Raw genomic sequence first — 21,952 nt, 5'->3', positions numbered from 1 at the left:
CAGATCAAATTGGTGTTTTCTTTCTTTTTTTCGTTCAGTTTCATCTAGTCCATTTGTTCATTTGACTCTGTCTCCATCACGACTAGGATGCATTTTAATTTATAATGTAAAGTCGTTCAGGTTTTTGTTTTATTATATAAAAAAAGAAGACATGGCATGATTGCCAATGAGACAACTCTCTAAAAGAGACAAAGTGACACCGGAATTAACTATAAAAAAACCTTTAACAAATCACGATGTCTGTAAATTCAGAAATTAATGCGAGGTTTTTATTATTGCGACAATAATTAAGACTCGCATTTTGAAGTATTGCGTTTGAATTAATCGGGATTTTTTCTTAATCGTTGTAATCAAATTCTCATTTCAGGCTATAATGACACTTATCGCATTAAATATCTAATAATTGCACGCAACAAATTTACATTCAAAGACTATTAATTTGATGCATATTTGACAATATTAGTTAGTTTATGTTGCCAAAAATTCTATAATTAGTGTACTATTATTCTCCCAAGTTTATTTGAAAAGGTATAATTCCTCTATACAAATGGCAAAATCTTTCATAAAATATCCAGTAAGTTGGATAAACGTTTACCAAATCATCCCAATACAGTTTGATTTATATATTCACTTTGCTATTCCGTTCTTGCACAGTGATATAGTTCATTTTGCGTCATCCCATATTCTAGCAAAGGGAGATTATCTCAGCATCACCGTTACATTAGTAATAGCTCTCGTACATAAAATAGTTAGCTCGAACTGTATGAGCCTGTGTGAATCTGATCTTTATATTAAAAGTGCATAAATGGTTCACATATAGGTCTTATTTAAACATTAAACAGTATCAAAACAATTAGTGCATTATAATATAACCAAATAGGCATGCAAAAAAAGAATCAATAGGCAAAATATGCTTGTCTTAAACCGTCTAATTCTAATTACTAATATTTACTGTATTGTACATAGCTCAATTCCATTCCATTCCATTCAATTTTATTTATTTTTTAATTTTCAACAGAAAACAGTATTTCTAACAATTAAATTGAATTAATTTGATATGACGTTGACACACGGTAATCACTCTCATGTTTTTATTTACATCGCTGTCAATCATCCGGTAAAGATGAATATTCATTACTACCCTCGGTAGTTAACGTCCCTCGATGGTTAACTTTAAGTGCCTACCTGTTGCGACATGGTATCAGCTAGTCCAAGAATTTTAAAAGAGGTTGCTAGCTTTATTTCTAAACCATTAACTAAGTTTCTTAATATTTCTCTATCAGTTAAACAGGTTCCACTGGAAAATTGCACATGTTAATCCTATTTTTAAAGGGAAAGGTAGTCCACTTTCAGCTCTAAACTATCGTCCAATATCTGTTACTTGTATTGTTTGTAAGATTATGGAAAAAGTTTTATTTAAACATTGGTATAATTATGTGAGGAGTAATAACCTTTTGTCAAAGTTTTAATCTGGATTTCAACCAGGTGATTCTACTATTAATCAGTTAATCGAAATATATCATAAAATTATTAGTTAATATGGATAGTGGTAGGGATGTTAGGTTTGTATTTTGTGATGTACTAGTATCTAGAACTTTCGATAAAGTTAGGCATAAAGGACTTTTATTTAAACTTAAACAATCTGGCTTAAATGACCAGCTCTTATCTTGGATAGAAAGTTATCTTTCAGATCGTCAACAACAGGTAGTTTCAGAAGGCTTTTCGTCAGTTCTAAGAAGTATACATGCAGGTGTCCCCCAGGGATGAGTTTTGGGACCCTTTCTGTTTCTTATTTATAAAAATGATATAGTGAATGACATTGCTAATGATATTAGACTTTTTGCAGATGACACCTCTTTATTTGTCATAGTAGGTGATGATCATGCTGTAGCGGCTGCTTCTTTGACTGATGACTTGGATGTTATCTCAAATTGGGCAAAATCATGGGCTGTTCAATTTAACTCTAGGAAAACTAAAAATATTGTATTTACTAGAAGGGAAAGGTAGCATCCACCTGTATTTGGGGATAAATGGCGAAAAGGTTGAGAAAATAAATATTCACTGTCATCTTGAGATAATATTTCAGTCATCAGCTTCATGGCACACGCATATTCATATTATTTATAAAAAAGCATGCTCTCGTCTATCTGTGCTTCGTCAAGTTAAACACGTGTTAGATATGAGTTCACTTATATGTATTTATTATGCTTTTATTAGACCTATACTACACTGGTAAAAATGCCACACATGTGAACATGCGTGACACATGCGTTTCACATGTGTGTCGCACGCATGTGAAAGAGACGTTTCATGCCACGCATGTGACACATGTGTGAAAAACGAATGTGATACGCATGATATACACATGTGATCATGCGTTTTACATGTGAATCACATGTGTAAGGAAAAACACCTGTGATACATGCGTGATTTCTGCATACAAAAGGCATGGTGCCTGTATTAAAAATTTTGCAAAATGTGTGATACGCATGATATACACATGTGATCATGCGTTTCACATGTGAATCACATGTGTAAGGAAATACACCTGTGATACATGCGTGATTTCTGCATGTACACTACCAACAATTTGACTAGCATTTACATGTACATTAAATGCCGCTATAAAAACAGTACTTTTAGGAAACATTACTAATCAGTACATTAAATGCCGCTATATAAACAGTACTTTTAGGAAATATTACTATACAGTACATTAAATGCCGCTATATAAACAGTACTTTTAGGAAACATCACTAAACAGTACATTAAATTCCGCTATATAAAAAGTACTTTTAGGAAACATCACTAAACAGTACATTAAATGCCGCTATATAAACAGTGCTTTTAGGAAACATCACTATTTAGTACATAAATTTTTATATCATTTTCAGTAATGTTGAGAAAAAGTTGTTTACAGTACTGAAAATTTCAGCCATTTTTCAGTACTGAAAATTTCAGCCATTTTTCAGTACTGAAAATTTCAGCCATTTTTCAGGACTGAAAATTTCAGTCATTTTTCAGTACTGAAAATTTCAGTCAATTTTAATACTGAAAATTTAAATCATTTTCAGTACTTAAACTTTTTGTCATCTTTAAGTACTTCTACACATACAATATAAGGTCAATGTCAGAAAAATATAAAATGTTTTTATACTGCAACTAGTTGTGTTTATTTTATATAAAATATTGTAACAAAGCTCTATTAATTGTGTACGATGTCAATTTCATCATGGCACACTTTCTCCACAATCAGGGGTCCATGAAGGGATGAAAATAAGTCTTTCGTTTGTGTTATGATTGGAATAGCTATCAATTTATTAATTTATGTTGCAGTATAAAAGCAATATTAGGTCAATGTCAGAAAAATATAGACTTGTTTTGTGCTTGGCGCAAAACTGGGGAAGGGTTCGGTAGAACCTCGTCCTTCCCCAGTTTCTTAGCCTCATACAAAAAATATGTATGAGACTGCGAAACTAGGGAAGGGCGGGGCGAGGTTTTACTGCGCCCTTCCTTTCCCCAGTTTTATTCAATATACTAAAAAGTTTATATCTTTATGACATTGACCTGATATTGTTTTTTTCTTACTGTAACCTAAATTAAAATTGATTTTTAAATCGTAACTGTTATATATTATTAGCATGAATATCACACTGTTTGTATCCCTTAATGAACCCCTGATTGCGGAGAAAGTATTGCATGATGAAATTGACATTGCATAAAATATAGAAATCAACGACAACGGAAGCCCGCAATGAACGGTGTTTTAATCTTTTGCTGACGACAACTTCCAAATCTACTTAGAACCAGGATTTTTTAAGGTAAAAAGTTACGAAATATATCAAAGTAGTTCACATTTCATTTGGTTAGTATGATGATCACGAAATCAAATAACGTGTTCAAAATTTTAGTTGGTTGCAGAACATGTCCGTCCTCGGACAACTCGGACCGTCTAAAAAAGACAGTTAGGACCATCTATAATGACAACTCAGACAAAGACAAAAGGAACATGTTTACTAAATTTCAAGTTGATTGGACAACAACTTCATTAAAAACTACCTCGACCACAAACGTTTACCTGAAGTGGGACAGACAGATGGAGGAGTGCACGCACAGAGCAGAAAACATAATGCCCATAATTGAGGCATAAAGAATTGTAAAATAACAACTTTAGAAAATTATGTATCAAGTATATTGCAGCAAAATAGCTATTAGGCTAGAAAGGGCTAAAGAGAAAAACAGTATCAGCGAATACATTGGTTGACAGAAAATTAGACTTTGAAATGAATAAATAAATAAAAGATTTAAGGAAAAATAACATGTCTGATGAGAAATATCTAAATTGATACTTCTTTTTTATTCCAATTTTGAGTATATATAAAATTATAACGTAAGCATTAAATTTGCCTCAATGTAGTAACTGCCCTGTAATAAAAGTGAGGTATGTGTATCTGACACAATATAGCTCAAGTTAAATGAAACCCTTTTTCAGACATTTCAAGTATATTTTAAATAATATTAATAATTTTATTATATAAACTTTTCGGAAGTGTTTCACGACTTTTTTTTGGGAAAAAATGAATTTTATGAAGAATCCGTTGCCATCTAATACTTTCGAATAGACCTGCATAGTTTATTTTCAATGCATTGTAAGTCAGGTTATGTATTTTGAAACTACCACAGAACAAACCATTCATTTTTGTGATTATCAAGCCCCCCCCCCCCACCCCAGAATATTGAACAGTTGCCTCCTTAGAAGGACACTATATGGATAACTAGCTGGATAAATAATATTTGATAAAACACACGGACAATAACAGTAAGGGTACGACCTTTTGTTATTCTATGGATGGGAATGGGGCAGCACGATTTTTTTCGGATTTTTTTAAATTATTTTTAAAGTCTTAACTTGTCGCTAAGCATGCCTATTGATTCCACCTCTTACCAGGCCACCATATTTATATTCAAAGACCTCCTGCCACCTCCCCCTTTTAACTCCAAAAATTAATTGATTTTCTACTTATTAAACACGAGTTTAAATTGATTGATTGTTAGTTGTTTGCTTTTAACGTCAAGCGACTAATATTTCATATATAGTTTAGACAGGACGCGAAATTTAAAGTCATGTACGAAAAATGTATACAATATCATAACAAGTAAGGAGATGTGGTATGACTGCCAATTTGGCAACTATCAACTGGAGATCAATGAAGTAGTATTATCAATTATAACCAACAGTGCGGCCTTTGACAAAAAATGACAAATACCCATACTGTATATCAGTTATAAAAGGCCACGACAAAAAAAAATGTGAAACAATTAAGACGAAATAAACTAACGGCCTAAGGGACGACATCAAAAGTTCAATGAAGGATAACTAGAGGCTCTTAAGAGCCTGTGTTGCGCACCTTGGTTTATGAGTGTATTAAACAAAGGAAAACGATGGATTCATGACAAAATTGTTTTTTGGTGATTGTGATCTGTTCGTAGATCATACTTTACTCATCATTCTTGCTACTTACAATTTGCTCTATCTGTAATGAACTTGGCCCTTTAGTTACAGAGGAACACATTTTGTAAAAACTTACCCAAATTTACCAAATTAATGAAAATTGTTAAAAAATTACTATAAAGGGCAATAACTCCTAAAGGGGTCAATTGACCATTTCGGTCATGTTGACTTATATGTAGATCTTAATTTGCTGAACATTAATGCTATTTGCAGTTTATCTCTTTATATGATAGCATTCAAGATAATAACCAAAAACGGCTAAATTTCTTTAAAAATTAACAATTGGGGGACAGCAACCAACCAACCAGTTGTACAATTCATATGAAAATTTTAGAGCAGATATATAAAAATATACTTTTAGTTTAATAATGATTTTGGCTCAGTTTGGTTGAATTTGGTCCAGTAGTTTCAGAGGAGAAGATTTTTGTAAAAAATTTACGAAAAATTGGTAAAAAAATTACTATTAAGTGCAATAACTCCTTATTTAAAGGGATCAATTTACCATTTCAATCATGTTGATTTTTTTGTAGATCTTACTTTGGTGAACATAATGGCTGTTTACAGTTGATCTCTATCTATAATAATTTTCAAGATAATAACAGAAAACGGACAAAATTTCCTAAATATTACCAATTCAGGGACAGTAACCGAACAACCCATTGTCCGATTCATCTGAAAATTTCAGAGCAGATAGTAATAGATCTTGACCTAGTTAAAAATTTTACCCTTCGTCAGATTTGCTCTAAATGCTTTGGTTTCAGAGTGATAAGCCAAAATATACATTTAACCCCTATGTTCTTTTTTTAGCCATGGAGGCCATCTTGGTTAGTTTGGTTAGTTTGGCGGGTCACCGGACACAATTTTGAAACTAGATACCCCAATGATGGTTGTGGCTTAGTTTGGTTAAATTTGGCCCAGTAGTTTCAGAGGAGAAAATTTGTTTATAAGTTAACGACGACGGACGCTCAAAATTCGGATTTGTGGACATATTTTTCCTGTCGACAAGAATACATAACTTTTTTGTATTAAAAGATAAACAGATAAACATAATCTGTTTTATGTTAAATTATTAGTAAATTCTGTTTTATATATAAAATGTTCTTTAAATGTGTGCACTTTGTTGTTTTTTTTCTTCAAATAATCCATATTTTTTTAACGAAAGTTTACTTTTGAACACTATTTTTATTTGTTTTTTTAAACTGAAAACAGGTTTAAATGTCTGAATATCTATATTATTTCTTTTTATTAAACATAATTTGGCTAATTTATAAACTCTGCACTTTCCCTCTTTTTTGCCAAATTGAGTCCTGTTACCAGGAAATGGTAAACAAATGGGGCTAAGGGTAGCAATATTTTGTTGTTAAGCTCATGTGGCTCTATTGAACTAATAAAGTTTAAGTCCGCAGTCACACTAGGCAACGATCGCACTACGATCTGTGAAAAAATGCAAATGTTGACGATCGTAGTGCGATCTTGAAGATCACAGTAAGGTCGTATCACGGTCGTGGTGAGGTCTTCAAGTTCGTGATGAGCGTATACAACTTTGAACATGTTCAAAGCAATCGTAGTGGAATCAGGTATTAGTGAGTTCGCACTAAGGTCGTGGTAAGATCGCAAAGGTCGCTGTATCATTATAGCGAGAGCGTAGTGAAAGCGTGATTATATTCGGAGAGATCAGTACCATAGTGTGGAAACGGAACTGTACGGTTTTCTAATAATTTTGTCATTCGGGAGACTGTCAAAAGGGGCCCCGACATTTGCAAATTAACAAATTGCTTGATGAAAATTTGATGAACTCTTATGTTACTATATATAGCTATGTAACGTTTCTGCTTCAAGTTTTGGTAGCTAAAATATTCTTATAAAGAACCAATAAAATAATAAGAAAGCTATGTGCATCCAAACGTTTTCCTTAGAATGATGGAGCTCCATGTGAAACGATCAAATTTGTCACACAACAGCGATCAAAAATGTATAAAAAAACATCGAAAAATGTATAAAAAAAACATCGAAAAATCAATGTTTGCTACCTGAATTTCCACATTTACCTTTTCTGATATATAGTCGTACCTGTCTGAAAGTTTTGAAGTCATTGTTCCAGTAGAAATCCAAATATATTCATTTTCTCCATGTCGAATATTTTTATTGACTGTACAATCGCTTGCAAGTTTACTGTACAATCACTCTGAGCCTTCCTGAACAATATCTATGAGAAGAACATAAACCGTGTACTATCTCTTCTGCCATATTCATGATTAGTTTATGTTTTCCATGATACTTCTGTCATATAAATATTTATTAAAACTACTGTAATCCAATGCTGCAACACATGTCTGGAATGATTTTCTCTCCTTTTTCTGTTACAATTTAATATCAGTTAGTTATTTTGTATTGTTATCAATCTTTTATAGTAGTATAGTGGGGGGAGTATGACCCCCAAACCTCGGACGCGAGACGCGCGCTGCGCGCATGCGCTGACGCTATATTTGGGCCTTAGCGTGGACACCGTAGTTGACTCTGAAATCTAAGGGTATGACTCACAGGCCGACACCATATTTGGGCCTTCGCGCGGACGCGAGCGCTATAGTTGGACCTGAGCGCGGACGCGAACACTATATTTGGGCCTTCACGCGGACATCGGGACACCAACTCCATATTTGGACCTGAAATCGGGACGCGAGACGTTATAGTTAGACCTGCGCGCGTACACTCACGCTATATTTGGGCCTTCACGCGGACATCGGGACACCAACTCCATATTTGGACCTGAAATCGGGACGCGAGCGCTATATTTGGACCTGCGCGCATACACTGACGTTATATTTGGGCCTCAGCACGGACGTCATAGTTGACTCTGAAATCTAAGGATATGACTCACAAGAACGCCGTATTTGGACGCTGACGCTATAGTTGGGCTTAAACCTTGTACGCTATACCTATATGTTGGACCAAGATACCCTCCAAGGTGGACGTTACGTCACACCCTAGAAAGTGGACGGTATACCCTTTAAGGTGGACGTTACGTCACACCCTTAAAAGTGGACGGTATACCCTCCAAACGGACGCAAATTTTTCTTTGCTAAACGCTTACCAAACCCCTTAATTATAAGTCTGTGATAATTCTGAAGAAGAAAAAATTCTACCTCTTAAAATAGTTACTACTAAGACATGCTTATAACAACTGTAAGAATTCCCCAAGATATACTATTTATATAAATCAGATAAACTGTCAATCAATCCAGTAGGCGGTACTATAAATAGATGCACGTGTAAAGATAATTGGATTAAAATGTTTGAAATCAATACATAAAATATTCATCTTTTTCTTTTTTATTTTTTGGATAGCTTATCTTATTAACATGACAATCGTGAAACATTCAGTAGTATTGCTTTGCGATTTCTTTTTACGTCACACCTTAAATGGTATACCGTCCACTTTCTAGGGTGTGACGTAACGTCCACCTTGGAGGGTAGCTTGGTCCAACATATAGGTATAGCGTACAAGGTTTAAGCCCAACTATAGCGTCAGCGTCCAAATACGGCGTTCTTGTGAGTCATATCCTTAGATTTCAGAGTCAACTATGACGTCCGTGCTGAGGCCCAAATATAACGTCAGTGTATGCGCGCAGGTCCAAATATAGCGCTCGCGTCCCGATTTCAGGTCCAAATATGGAGTTGGTGTCCCGATGTCCGCGTGAAGGCCCAAATATAGCGTGAGTGTACGCGCGCAGGTCTTACTATTAAGTCTCGCGTCCCGATTTCAGGTCCAAATATGGAGTTGGTGTCCCGATGTCCGCGTGAAGGCCCAAATATAGTGTTCGCGTCCGCGCTCAGGTCCAACTATAGCGCTCGCGTCCGCGCGAAGGCCCAAATATGGTGTCGGCCTGTGAGTCATACCCTTAGATTTCAGAGTCAACTACGGTGTCCACGCTAAGGCCCAAATATAGCGTCAGCGCATGCGCGCAGCGCGCGTCTCGCGTCCGAGGTTTGGGGGTCATACTCCCCCCCACTATACTACTTTTTATACCTAAATTACACACTCAAAAGTTGAGTCTGCCTGAGCGGATCCGGCATGAGGGGAGAGGGAGTGTTGGTGATTGAAACCCCATTTAAGTTTTTCGATTTTTTTTTATTTTGTGGAATTTCAGGGTGTTCCGTGGTTTGGATCCCGCACCTGATCTGATATCGTCATTGATAGTATTAAATCATTAATTAAATCCGATCATTCAACTGATTTTTTTTTATAGTTTGGTCTTGTGTTGTGATAGGTGTTTTTTTTTTAGAAATGAGCGCACACAGACATTTTTAACCCCGCCAAATTCTGTATGTACCTGTTTTAAGTCAAAAGCCCGTAGTTCAGTGTTTGTCGTTTTTTCGTGTATGTCATATATGTTTTTCGTAAATTCTTTTATTATGAATTAGGCCGTCAGTTTGTGTATTAATTCTTATTTTTCATGTCGGAAGCTGTTATTGCCGACTATAATTGCTTAAATCCATTTATTTTTTAACTTTGAAATTCCTATCACATCTCCTTATTTTTATATTGAAGATATAAATATGGTTTGATAAAATGTTGTTCTCACTAAAAAAAAACAACTTTTTCGTCAATTTGTCGGATTCTATAGTTGGGAATATTGAAAAGTTCCCGATATAAAAAAAAATCATGTTGTGTTCTCTGTCTTTCAGATAACAAGGCCTCTCCAATCCTTGATAAAATTTAATTTTACTGGAGCTTTTTCTTCCAGTAGTTATAGCTTGTAGTAAACAGAAATCGCATTGGAAATTATACCACATCTTCTTATTTTAATATCGTGTTTATTAACATATAATACGTGTCTTTTCTTGGATCCGTGGTTAGCTACCACCATTTCACATTCGAATTCCTTTATCAAGTTACAATATCCCGATCCTATGATGAAAAATTCTTTGTTTTATTGTTCAAATATGTATTTTTTTTTTTTTTTAAATTGCTGGTCAAAAACATATTAAGTAAAATTCGAAATATGCTAATTACCCTTGCAGAGCATCTAGTCACCTTTTTTTATAGATAAATATTTATTTTGTACGAGGATTATTTTCATTTTTATTTTAGATTAGATTCTTCACATATTTTGTACTGTCCTTTTCTTTTTGTCTTGTATACTTATTCAGTGGTTGTTTGTTTATGTGTTCAATTTTTTTTTCGTTCATTTTTTGTACATGAATAAGCCGTTAGTTTTCTCGTTTTACATTGTTATTTCGGGGCCTTTTAAGTTTTATAGCTGACTATGCGGTATGGACTTTGCTCATTGTTGACGGCCGTGCGATGACCTGTTGTTGGTAGTTTCTGTCATTTTGGTCTCTTGTGGAGAGTTGTCTATTTGGCAATCATACCACATCTTCTTTTTTTATATCTATTGTATACATTTTGTTTCTGTCTCTGATATAGTCACCTTAAAAGGGTTCCTTGATAGGATCTTAATTGTTAAAATGACTGGTTTTGTGCTTATTTTCATTTCAAATACCATATATGAATATAATAGGACAGACAAGGAATATGGAACGCCATAGCTGTGTCACAGTGGAAAAATGGACAAAAATTGATTTTGATACTTTTTGGACATTTTGTTAAAGATTTTGTAAAACCAGTGATTTTGTTATATTTGCAATATTTCACTAGGGATTTTGATATTTTTATTGTGCAAGATTTAAGTCAAGTTTAGAAGATTAAGCTAATATAATTTCATGTTTTAATTTTTTTTTTTAAATGGCGACATTTTACTTCAAAATGATCTATAATTATTCCTGAGACTACTATAACACATTGTTATAGTAGTCTCAGATTATTCGTATTTGACAAGCCAAGGCTTTAATCCCATAAATAAGTCTGTATGTTCATTGTGTAATCATACGTTTTTGATTGAGTTAAGTCAGCCAATTGATATTTTATCGTGTGTTTTTCTATGTTGTGATGTTATGCTATTGTTTCAGAAAAAGGGAGAAGGTTTGGATCCATTAAAACGTTTAATCCCGCTGTAAATGTTTGCACCTGTCCTAAGTCAGGAATCTGATGTACAGTAGTTGTCGTTTGTTTATGTAATATATACGTGTTTCTCGTTTGTCGTTTTGTTTATATAGATTAGACCGTTGGTTTTCCCGTTTGAATGGTTTTACACTAGTAATTTTGGGGCCCTTTATAGCTTGTTGTTCGGTGTGAGCCAAGGCTCCGTGTTGAAGGCCGTACTTTAACCTATAATGGTTTACTTTTTAAATTGTTATTTGGATGGAGAGTTGTCTCATTGGCACTCACACCACATCTTCCTATATCTATCTACTGTATGTTCTATAATTGTTAATTATTATCTACATGTATGTGTTAATTATTCTGTTATCCCTTATTTGAATTTTCTCACTCATTTAGAGAAATATTTGTCAAGTACAAGTAGTTTTGGTTTGTTATATAAACTATGTTGTTATTTTGATGTGGCAGATTGGATTTAGTATTACACTGAGCAGTCCCAACTCTGTACAATTGTATTCCATGCTGAACTTATTAAATTATACATCGCGCTAACCAGAGTCGTCTTTTGTTACAAGAGCTAGTCCCAGAGTCAGAGTCCGTACTGTTTATTGTGTGTATGTGGTTCCAGACCAACACATTTCCCAGTCACAGATACACCCAGAATCTATTTGTGATAGCTGTCTTCCGTTGTTCATATTTAGTATATGCTGTGAACATTTAATTATTTTCAGCGTTTTTTTCTCGATTATGAGTGCCCTTTTTATTATGTTCACATGGTTCAGTAGTATAACAATTATGTTGAGCAATAACATCATAATGATCAGTAGAATAATCATTATATTGTGCAGAGCTGGTATTATATTCAGCACTTTAATCTATATACTTTTGTCTTTATATTCAGTACTTTTGAAAATATCTTCTGTCAACATAAATTATTATTATATTATGTAGATTTCTCATTATGTTGATTACAGAAACCGAAATATTCAGTGGTCAAAGACACTTTTTATACGCCCGTCGTCTTTAGACGGGACGTATTATGGTATACCGTTGTCCGTCCCTCCGTCCGTCCGTCCGTCGTCCACACTTCGGACAATAACTCGAAAACGCTTTCACCAATTTCCATGAAACTTAAGTGAATTGTTTATATCTATTGACGTAAGCTCCCTTTCGTTCTTTATTTTAATTTCAGATTTTAAGTTTTGGATTTATGGGGCTTTATTCATAAAAAAAGGGGGTCCGTCGTCCACACTTCGGACAATAACTCAAAAACGCTGTCACCAATGTCCATGAAACTTTGGTGAATTGTATATATCTATTGATGTAAGCTCCCTTTCAATTTTTATAAATTTCAGATTTTAAGTTTTAGATTTATGGGGCTTTATTCATAAAAAAGGGGGATTTTTAACACTTCGGACAATAACTCAAAAAGGCTTTCACCAATGTCCATGAAACTTTGGTAAATTGTTTATATCTATTGATGTAAGCTCCCTTTCAATTTTTATAAATTTATCATTTTACATTTCCGAGTTATGAATTTTTATGCTTAAAAAAGGGGGAATTTTCCAATTTTGGGACAATAACTAACACTTTCAAAAACAAGTTAAAAGAGCAACGGGCGTATCATGCGCTAAAGCGCAGCACTTTATTATCAGAACTGTTATCATTATGTTGAGTGAAATAAATATTATGTTCTGTAGACTGATCATTATGTTCAGTAAAATAAATATTATGTTCAGTTCAAACAACTTTATGATCAGTGGTCAAAATGTTTTATGTTTGGTTCAAAAATTGTTATACTAGGTGGTTAATCAATTACTTTCAGTGCTTTTTTTTCATTATGTGGTGGTGGTAGACTTCCGAAAATAACCGAAAACATGTATAATTTTTTCGGGTTTATTTTCATACTGTCAACATGTCGTCTGCTATACAACGTACTCTTGCAGAACTTAATCTGCAAATCTTTCAAATTAAAAAGTTTAAAGATGATAGGATAGAAGATGACACTCTTCAGCACCTTACTGATCAAGACTTGATCAGACTAGGTGTTGAAACTATTGGTGATAGAATAAAGATTGAGGGAAGCGATAAGGATGACTCTGTGACTATATGACACAAACATTAGCAACTATAGGTCATCATAATGCCCCCAATAATTAGAAAAAGCCCCCGCATAGTCAGCTATAAAAGAGGGAGGAAAGATACCAGAGGGAGTGTCCCCGAAATGCTGTGTGGTAGACAGTGTTATTAATTAATTATTAGCGCCCTTGGTAAAACTTCAAATTTCATAATTAATGTATTTCATTGTTAAATAATTTACATGAATCTTATATAAGTATATATTTGTTAATTGCATAGCTTTTGCTATTTGAATTCGTTGGTTAAAGATATTTATTTATATTGTAAAGTTTAATATTTGCATCGTCGCAAAATCTTTGGTTACCCTCTTTGTATACATTCAGTGAGAAACTTAAATATTTTATAGATCTTCCAAAGATTAAATTTGGAATTTGATAATTCTTGTCTATCCTTTTGTTGAATGCGTGTTGTTATTTGATTTAGCCATGTGATTATGGATGTTCCGAATTGAGTTTTCTCTTATACCCCAGTCCCACTAAGCCACGATCGCACTACGATCTGTGGAAAAAATGAAAATTTTGATGATCGTGTAGGTCGCAGTAAGGTCTTAGCACGGTTGTGGTGAGATCTTCAAGATCGTGAAGAGCGTGGCCAACTTTGAACATGTTCAAAACAATCGTGGTGCGGTCGTGGCGAAATTATGTCGTGGTAGAAGCGTAGTGAAAGTGCACTAAGATCGTAGTAAGATCGCAAAGGTCGCTGTACAATCGTTGCGAGAGCGTAGCGAAAGCGTGTTTCTATTCGGAGAGATTGCGCTACGATCTCACAGCAACGTTATCACGACCTTAAGTTCAGTATTTTTGTGATTTTACTCTCTACTCTGTTACCGGCCACAAAAGAGCTCATCAACCAGAGAATTAAGTTAATAAACACAAAGCTGTAATAAATTCCAGTCATTTTAAGTTTTGGAAGCTCTTTGGTATTGTATTAGGTACTTTAAATGAAAAGAAAAGTTACAAGCAACATATCATATTAGTTTAAACGAGTAAACACTAGGGACTATATTCGTAACAACGAAGCGAACAACAAAGCGAAGAAGAACAGACAATTGTGGTCTCGGTCGTATATTGGTATGACGTTGGCGTCGTCGTAGTCGTCGTCGTCGTCGTCCGAAAACATTTTTTAACCTTAGTATAAGTAAATAGAAACCTGTGAAATTTAAACGCAAGGTTTATGACCATAAAAGGAAGGTTGGGATTGATTTTGGGAGTTCTGGTCCCAACAGTTTAGGAATTAGGGACAAAAAGGGCCCAAAATAGCAATTTACTTGGTTTTCGCACAAGAACTTTCAGTAAACAGAATTCTATTAAATTTTAACATAAGGTTTATGACCACAAAAAGAAGGTTGGGATTGATTTTTAGAGTTTTGGTCCCAACAGTTAAGGAATTAGGGGCCAAAAACGGTCCAAAATAAGCATTTTTCTTAGTTTTTGCACAATATCTTTAGTAAAAGAAAATAGAAATCTATGAAATTTTCACACAAGGTTTATGACGACAAAAGGAAGGTTGGGATTGATTTGGGGAGTTTTTGTTTTCGTAAAAAGCTGCGCCCTGTGGAGCATCTGGTTCTTTTAGTGGTCCAAAAGCGTGGAATTGGGCTCTGGACAGTTTCTTTAGTTTAAACAAAATAGATCTTAATGATTTTTTTTCTGAAGGGTCAATACCACAAAAGGAAGGTTGGGATCGATTTTGGGGATGGTTGTCCAACCGTTTTGGAATAAGAAGCCCAAAACAAGGATTTTTCTAGTTTAAGGATAATAACTTGTGTATAAGTATTTCATTTTCTCTGAAATTGTACCACAATGTTAAAAAACCACAAGTAGAAGGTTTGGATTCGTTTACGGGGTTATGGGTCAAAAGTTTAGGAATAAAGGGCCAAAAAGGGACCAAAAGCAAGCATTTTTCTAGTTTCAAGACAATAAATTGTGTGTAATTATATTGACCTTTCTAAAATTGTACCACAATGTTCCACATAACAAAGGGGAGGCTAGAATTAAGTTTTGGAATAATTGCCCAAATATGTAGGAATTAGTGGGGCCAAAAAAGGGCAAAAAAGAAGCATGTTTCTAGTTTCCAAACAAAAATTGTTTAGGTGAATGAATCTCTCTGAAATTGTAATACAAGGTTCCATACTACAAGGGAAATGATGGGATTGAATTGAAGGGTTATTGCTTAAAAAGGGGGTTTCAATAAGTTTTTTTTAGGGGGGGGGGGGGGTTAAATTTTTTAAGGGATGCCTTTTTTTCAAAAATTTTCGAAATTCGAATTTTGAAAAATTTCAAGAAGAAGCCTTCAGTTGCACAGTATTGTACAGTAGATTTGTTAGATCTCTGGCCACATTTATTGTGTGACAAAAACCTTTATTATTACAAAAATTCGATCACAATCCAAATTCAGACAGTATCAAGCTTGAATATTGTGACCAAATTTGCTCCAACCGTTCAGGGTTGGACCACTGCGGTCGTATAAAGATGTGCCCTGCGGAGCACCTGGTTGTTGTTGTAATTAAAGTTTGTTTATTTAGATCCAGCCCCCTTTTTGAGAAAAAAAACCTGCTTGCTTATAAAGGGAATCACCGAAGCTTGACTAGAGCGGGGCCCCTCTTAGGCAGTCAGCGGGCCCCCACTTATGAAAATTACTGGATCCGCCACTGGATGTTGCCATCAAAACTGTGTCACTTAATAATTTGTCTCCGGGTATATTGTTATGCAATCTGTAACTTTACTACAATGGTTCTTTTATGGTTGCCATGGTAAGGGTTGTTTTGTTTTAAGGGGACAATAATTTGATGGGTTTTTTTTGGGAGGGGAGGGGGGAGGGAGTTGACGAAAAGATCTTATCATTTTGATCTGTTGCTACGCAAGTTTATATTTTACTACAGCAAAGCTTCATTTTTACTTTTTTATACGTCCGTCAAAATTTTGACGGGACGTATTATGTTATACAAATGTCCGGTGTCCGTCCGTCTGTCCGTCTGTCTGACGTAAACATGTCGCGCCGTAACTTGAGAACGACTTATCCAAATTTCACGAAACTTATTGTAGTTGTTTCTTATGATAGTCAAATGATCTGTATACTTTTCGGTCAAAATAAGATTAAAACTTTTTGAGTTACGGCACTTTGTAACTAAAATAGGGGTGTGTTTTTTCACATGTCGCACTGTATATCAAAAACGATTTAATGTTACACAGAATGATTATTGCTTAAAACTTTACACACTTTTTTGTTATATTAATCTTAAGATCTGTATACTTTTTGGTGATGATTTAAAATTTCGTTTTTCAGATATTTAGTATTTTGTAAAAAAGGGGGAGGGTATTTTTACATGTCACGCCGTATCTCAAAATCAATTTATGATTATTGCTTAAAACTTTACACACTTCTTTGTTATACTGTATACTTTATGGTGGTGATTTAAAATTTCATTTTTCAGTTATTTAGTATTTTGTAAAAAGGGGGTGGGTATTTTTACATGCATGTCACGCCGTATCTCAAAATCAATTTATGATTATTGCTTAAAACTTTACATACTTCTGTGTAACATTAATCTTAAGATCTGTATACTTTTTGGTTTTGATTCAAAATTTGATTTTAGTGATATTTAGTTTTTTTGGGTTCATATATCCCTCTGTATCTCAAAAACAATATATGGTTATTGCTTAAAACTTTCTCAAAAATTATTTATGATTATTGCATTAAACTATCACACAAGACGACAGGCGTATCATGCGCTCATGGCGCAGCTGTTTATTGTAATTTGTACATAATTTAGTTCCTGCATTTTAAGTTGCAGAGAGTTAATTTTCCTCATGCTCTGGGCATGTTGGGCACAATAATTTCTTTCAAGTCTTATCAGCCTATAGTCAAGTTTTAAAAAATCCATTTAAAAGAATTGGTTGTCATATTTGTTTTAGCCTACTTTGCTATATTCATACATTTTTATCCGTTATCATTGTCCGTTAACTTATCTAAAATTGTAAAAACTGTTTTCCTCTGCATACTAATGAGCTTAATTATTTTACCAAACTAGGGAACAAGAAATCTTCATAGGGATACATAGATTGAACATTTTCTAAATGGATCCACAGAACTCTGTGTCTCACCTGCAGTTGCTGCTGTTAGTGTAAAAGTGTGATGTTGACTATAAAAGTGAGTATATTTATCAGTAAAATACAGAATTTAAAAAATAATATATGTGCATGTATCATACTCCATCCATGAACTATGGATAATTAAAGGGGCACTAGCTACGATATATATAAAAAAATAAAGTATGATTTTTTTTTTAGATCAATCATTAATCAAATTGGAATAATGAAATAATAGTTGGCTTTTAGGAATCAATTTCCTTTAATTTTGTTGAAATAAGCGATTAAACATAATTTTTGACTGATTCACTTGCAAGTGAAAACGTCATCATCATTCTAACCGGTATTCATTGTGAACTTCAAGTTAACCCCTAGCTAGAGATTGACAACGCATGCATTGTACGTGTACTGGTTATTTAAAGAAAAAGAATGTAAACAATGAAAGTGAAACTACGGTAAATCATTTGATTACTAATTCGATGCACATAAAATCATTCTTATATGGTTAAAAACAATGAGAAACATCTATTTTTAATCTATAAAATAAAATCAAACAGACCTATAACAAGAGGCTCTCAAGAGCCTGAATCGCTCACCTGAATTTTTTTGGTTTAATCTCTCATCAATGATTATTTTGGCTTTTCAATTCATTTAAATGTTCTTTGAATCGTCCTATTTTCTTCAAAAGCAAAAAAAAATCATTTTCTCCTATGTTCTATTTTAGCCATAGGAGCTATGTTTCTTGACATACAAGGAAATGAAATATAAAATTTATACTAGATACTCTAAAACTCTGAAACTCATTTAGCCTAAGTTTGGCTGAAATTGATACAGCAGTTTCATAAGAGAAGATTTTTTAAAGTAAGTCAACATGATGAACAAATTGTGAAAAAAGTCTTTAAAGGGCAATAACTCCTAAAGAGGTCAATTGACAATTTTGGTCAAATTGACTTATTTGTAGATCTTACTTTGCTGATCATATTTGCTGTTTACAGTTTATCTTTATCTATAATAATATTCAAGATAATGACCAAAAACTGCAAAATTTCCTTAAAATTACCAATTAAGTGGCAGCAACCCAACAATTGGATGTTTGATTCATCTGAAAATTTCAGGGCTGATAGATATTGACCTAATGAACATTTTTACTCCATGTCAGATTTGCTCTTAATGCTTTCGTTTTTGAGATATAAGCCAAAAACTGCATTTGACCCCTATGTTCTATTTTAAGTAACGGCGGCCATGTTTTTTGACGGATCAAAAATCAAAGCACACACTTTGTGCAGGATAATCTAAGGAACAACCATGCTAAGTTTTAACCAAATCCATTCAGTAGTTTCAGAGGAGAAGATTTTTTAAAGTTAGCAAATATGATGAACAAATTGTGAAAAATTGTCATTAAAGGACAATAACCCCTTAAGGGGTCAATTGACAATTTTGGTCATATTAACTTATTTGTAGATCTTACTTTGCTGATCCTTTTTGCTCTTTACAGTTTATCTTTATCTATAATAATATTCAAGATAATGACCAAAAACTGCAAAATTTCCTTAAAATTACCAATTAAGTGGCAGCAACCCAACAATGGTTTGTTTGATTCTTCTGAAAATTTCAGGGCTGATAGATATTGACCTAATGAACATTTTTACTCCATGTCAGATTTGCTCTTAATGCTTTCGTTTTTGAGATATAAGCCAAAAACTGCATTTGACCCCTATGTTCTATTTTAAGTAACGGCGGCCATGTTTTTTGACCGATCAAAAATCGAAGCGCACATTTTGTGCAGGATATACTAAGGAACAATCATGTTAAGTTTCATTCAAATCCATTCAGTAGTTTCAGAGGAGAAGATGTTTGAAAAATTGTTAACGACGACAGACGACGACGACGACGACGACGACGTCGACGACGACGTCGACGACGACGACGACGACGACGACGACGACGACGGACGCCAAGTGATGAGAAAAGCTCACATGGCCTTTTAGGCCAGGTGAGCTAAAAATGCAATTGCACGTGTTAGTTTAATCTATTCGTATCTTTATTTTTGTTTACATCGCCTGTATGGTCATCTGAGGTCAAATCGATAGTTAATTACATGGCGTCTGGACTAAAATACACACGAAACGAACCTATATATTATCTACCCCATGCTCTGTAAACTGTTTATTTTAGACTTTTGATAGTTTGGATGAATGTTTTACATTGTTATAAACCAAATATGAGAATTTGAGTCAAATCGGTTACAATGAATTTGACAGCTAGTGCCCCTTTAAAACAATGTTATAGCAATAACTAAAAAATATTCATAGATCTAATTTTAAGGGTTAACTTATTATAGCTCTTCATCTTTGATCATCTTTTATATACGCTTTGGATTTTAAATATTTTGGCCACGAGCATCACTGAAGAGACAAGTGTTGTCGAAATGCGCATCTGGTGCAGAAAAATTGGTACCGTTAATGTTATTATTAATTTTTTTTATCTTGTTCTAGTTTATCATGGAGACTGCAATGATAAATTATAAATCACAAAAAATCCTTAATCTCACCATTGCTAAATATATGGACTCATCTTTAAATTCCTTAATAATAACCCTGATTGGTAAGGTTACCGTAGTATTTGATGATTATTTAAGAAAACTGTACTCTGAATTTTATTTTTAGATTTCAGCAACAGAATGAAGAATTCCAAGAGTCTAATACGGTTTATGAAACAGGATTTTATCATTGAATCAACATCCTACAAGAATATAACATACAAATAAGTAATTATGTGCAGGGAAGAACATTTAAACAAAACTGTAAGAGACATACAGTGGTGTATTTTTAAAGAGACCGAAAGAACCTGTAATAACTTGCCATGAGTGTATATTTTCCAAACCAGAAGCTCGTTCATAATAATATACAATTTAAATTAAAATTATTGTATGAACATTACAGATAAAGTCTCAAAAGAGAAAAGTTAGTTTTAAATGAAACATTTAAGTACAAAACATTTAAATAGTCCTTTCCATGTTGTGGGACATGTAGAAAGTTTATGCTTTCACCATTCATGTAGCTCCATATAGAGGAATGGGTCCCTGTCCCCCTTCCCCCTTAAAAAAAACGCATTCGTATCCGACAGCAATCAATCGATAAAAAACACCAAACAAAAATCAAAAGGGAAACATACCATCGACACTTGATACATGTAGCATGCTCTGCATTGTGAATGAAAACTAAATCAACAAAGATTTTTTTTTATGTTTTTTGACATGAGACAAGCAATGCGAAGGTTCCTACCTTGGTACAGGCGTTTGAATAAATTAATTTTAGAATATTAAGTTGATAAATGGATTAGAAAAAAATCTTTCGTTCTGTCTTTTGCAAGTAAGACCCTTTTCCCTGAGTAATTTGTTTCAAAGTTGATCAACAAATACAACTAAAATCCAGGATGCGAGTCATCGATGTACATGACTTTGCTTGTCTTCTTGCTTTATTGTCGTGCCTGTGACATGCGAAAGATACAGATAACAATCCTACGGCGTTAGCTATTTGTATTGAGCTTGATATTTTATATGGTAATTGACTTTTTTAACTGGAGGCTTCATACCTTGTGGCTTATACATGTATATATATAACGAAAGTCTGTATTATGTCTGTTGGCCTTGACTTCATTTTCATTGTCAAGCAACTGCTTGAAATAAATTTCTATTTTTATTATGTTAATTTCTCACTTATCTATTAGTGAACTACCGAATTGGACTATTTACCGGGTTTGTAATAACATGAGCAACAGGATGTGTGCTACATTTATATGTGGAACAGGATCAGCATACCCTTCAGGAGCACCCCAGATCAAACCCATGGTGGGACTCGTGTTGCTTAGTCATTAGTTTTATATGTGTCTTGTGAACTATTATTTGTCTAATTTGCACAGGTCATTAGTCAATGTTAAATTTAGTTTTTTTGTCTATTTCTTTTAGCAATACTAGTAGATAAAACTAGATATAGTGTATGAAATGATTTTATGATTTAAATGTCTTGTCTAGCAGGGGTCATCTGACGAGTCACCTTGACTATTTGTTCATGGTTCATTGGTCAATATGTAATTTTCATTGTTTTGGCTGTTTCTTGTATGAGATAAGCAATAGAAAAACTATATTACGTGTGTATAATGATTGTCAGCTATACATGTCTTTCTGACTTAAATTGGTTTATCTCACATTGA

The 21,952-nt window shown here is 33.9% G+C and overlaps 1 long non-coding RNA gene across 1 annotated transcript; it reads left to right on the top strand.

The window, feature by feature from the left end:
- Nucleotides 1-3,664: 3,664 nt before the first annotated feature.
- LOC139526009 (uncharacterized) lies at nucleotides 3,665-20,703 on the top strand. The gene is made up of 3 exons (XR_011665083.1): nucleotides 3,665-3,821; nucleotides 17,683-17,801; nucleotides 20,407-20,703. It is a non-coding gene; the product is annotated as an uncharacterized lncRNA (long non-coding RNA).
- The last annotated feature ends 1,249 nt before the right edge of the window (nucleotides 20,704-21,952 follow it).

Source organism: Mytilus edulis, chromosome 6, assembly GCF_963676685.1.
Source record: "Mytilus edulis chromosome 6, xbMytEdul2.2, whole genome shotgun sequence".
NCBI lineage: Eukaryota > Metazoa > Mollusca > Bivalvia > Mytilida > Mytilidae > Mytilus > Mytilus edulis.
The sequence above is the reverse complement of the archived record's forward strand: the minus strand, read 5'-3'. Positions and strand labels throughout refer to the sequence as shown.